This window comes from Sinocyclocheilus rhinocerous, unplaced genomic scaffold (assembly GCF_001515625.1).
Source record: "Sinocyclocheilus rhinocerous isolate Xijiao unplaced genomic scaffold, SAMN03320098_v1.1 scaffold890, whole genome shotgun sequence".
Classification (NCBI taxonomy): Eukaryota; Metazoa; Chordata; class Actinopteri; order Cypriniformes; family Cyprinidae; genus Sinocyclocheilus; species Sinocyclocheilus rhinocerous.
In genome coordinates, this window is record NW_015637021.1 from 171,732 (window position 1) to 174,405 (window position 2,674).

The following is a 2,674-nucleotide window of genomic DNA, read 5'->3' on the forward strand; positions in this document are numbered from 1 at the left end:
TTTACAAAACCATGCAATTACAGCAAAAAAGCAGCAGTTATACAATAAGTGTAGATAAAATATTTAACACATTTTGCAAAATTACCCATGCATTTACTTGAATGAATGAGGCATTTATATGTACACTTGGACTGTAACATTTAATAAAGGTTAAAACATAAAAAAATTTAAAAGGTGTTTTGAGAAACACATTGGTAAATGGCAAAGTTTTTGAATTAAACATTTTGTACTTGGTAAAATAATTATTACCTAACTGTTACTATGAATAATTTTTAAAGGTAATCAGTGAATACTGTTCTTGGTTGTTGCTCATTGTCGGTCATTGTGCAGCATGTCTTTCCACATCTTAGTCCAGTGAGTTCTTTGCTTGGGAGCTTTCATTTCTGCACCTGTAAAGAGTAAATAATGCACAAGTATCTATTACTAAAGGTCTATCTGAATGCACCAAACTGAAAGTAAATGTATATATATTGTATCAAAGCACATGTTGTTTGAAAGACTATTTACTTATTATTATTTTCCCATTTAATTCTAGCACATTAAGTGGCTGTGTCCAGTATGATTGAAATTTAAAGTGTGTATCATCCTAATTAAAGAGATAGTTTACCCAAAAATGAAAATCATTTACTTCCTTTATGTCATCTACACATGACAAACTTGTTGGTTTTGATTACCAGCATTCTTCAAAGTATCTTCTTTTGAGTTCTGCAGAAAAACAAGTCAGGGGTTTGAAAAAAAAAATGAGGGGGAATTGATGTACTAATGTAAATGATGACAGAATTCTGGGTTAACTATACTTTTAAGTAAATTAGTAGAAACACTTTTCACTAGTTATCACTGTGCAGAAAAATAACAGTGAATGCCACAATAAAATGCTTGAAAAATACACATTCAATAGATCCATAGCTTCCTGTTGGTCAGTTTGTCTCCTCAGTTAAGATTCCCCCAATTATTGCAGAAAACATTATATCACATAGTATAATCATGGTCAGTGCAGACATGTACTTGAACTGACTTTCTCATGGACTCTAACTGCTCCTTGCTCGTCCAGTCAGAGAAGTATAATAAAGATGAAGTCTACTGTCTGACTCCAAGCACTGCTCGGTGTTCACAGCTGTCTGAGGAACTTCTGCCATTTCTTCTGTGATGACACTTCTCTTGGTTACTAAAAAACATTGTTAAAAGACATTTGTGGCACATTTAAGATAAATATTCAGTTATTCCTGTATGTTTCTACATGCTAAGTGAAGCAGCAACTAAAGTAGCAACAAAACTGTGATTCTGTGTTTTGTTGTAGTCAGTTACATGTGTTTTGGCAGTGGTGAGCACCTGAACATGTAAGTCTGCTTACATTTAGCAACTGTAAAAGCAGGGCACAGCTACTGCAAATGATCTCAGACATATTGATGCATATACATTTTATTGCAGCAGTAACGTTACATTGCCATCGTAAGAATCACTGCAACTAGCTTATATATTTAGTTAAATGAGATTATTTGAAAATAATGTTCTTCTACAGAATTATAATAGTAATAGTACAAACAGGTCCTATTCACTCTAACATCTTTAAAGTAATTACATTCAGTTACATTCATAAAAATAAGAATGTGGAAACTAAAACTACAAACCTTTCTCCTTGTATGAGCTTGACCGTCATCATCCTCCTCTTCTTCGTCTGTTTGTTTGCGGATCGGAGTGTTTTTCGTCAGTTTAGTGCAGCGTAAACATTCTAGACTCACATAACTGTACTTAGATCAAAGATCAAAACATCTCGTTGATTTATTAGCTTTAGGTGGAGCATAACGAACGTTTTCTGGCAAATCAGCAGTCACGCATGCGAATTTAACCTTTTGCAAGATTCATTAAGAACTTGCTAACTAAAATGTAAACACGCATCTATGCTTACGAGAAATATTTAATCAAAAGAATCCCATACATCCAATCCAGTAAAAAACGGCTTGCCATAAGTTCTGCGCAGATAGCCTAGTATCTTGCGGTATCAACACGAAAAGTGCCGGTTCACCAGCAATGATCAACCGCTATCTATCCGTCCTACTGTCATTCATTTGGTCATGCCGCTTTCAACCCACGTTTTCAAATCAAATATCAAATACAATACAATATAGTTGACGATACTTTTACGTTTTGTTCTACAACTGCACACACTCACAGCCCAAACGTTCTTATCTAGTTACTTATTAACATTTTCAAAAATGAACATAACTGCTTCAAATTTTGTTTTGGGTATGGATGTGTGTAATTTACGTTGTAGAACAAAACGCCAAAGCATCGTCAAGTCATGTTCACCACAGGCTTTATTTTACACATAAATTGAAAAACCCCATTATAAAACCCCATAGGAAAATCTCGAAAGGAACCCGAGGCGAATTACTCTTCCGGATTCTGACGTCATAGTTCCCCTACTCTATACACTGCTTTTAATACAGTAATACAATAAACGTTTAATGAAGCAACTCAATGTTCTGTCGTTACTAGTTCTAAAGTGACGTTTTCGAGTTAGTAACGGAGGCTTAGGCTCAGCAGTTAAACTGTCAAACTGAGATTTGAATCTGTGGTGTAAGTAGTTCTGCACAAAAGATGGTTTTTAAAGACACTCCGTTGTTGTTTCTTATTCATTTACACACTCGCCCCCCCCCCCTCTCTCTCTCTCTCT

At 34.9% G+C, this 2,674-nt stretch overlaps 1 long non-coding RNA gene across 1 annotated transcript; it reads right to left on the bottom strand.

Annotated features, from left to right (window-relative positions):
- Nucleotides 1-25: 25 nt before the first annotated feature.
- LOC107748393 (uncharacterized) lies at nucleotides 26-1,657 on the bottom strand. The gene is made up of 4 exons (XR_001640923.1): nucleotides 1,629-1,657; nucleotides 1,016-1,165; nucleotides 658-705; nucleotides 26-389 (listed from the first exon to the last, which is right to left on the bottom strand). It is a non-coding gene; the product is annotated as an uncharacterized LOC107748393 (long non-coding RNA).
- Between the last annotated feature and the right edge of the window lie 1,017 nt (nucleotides 1,658-2,674).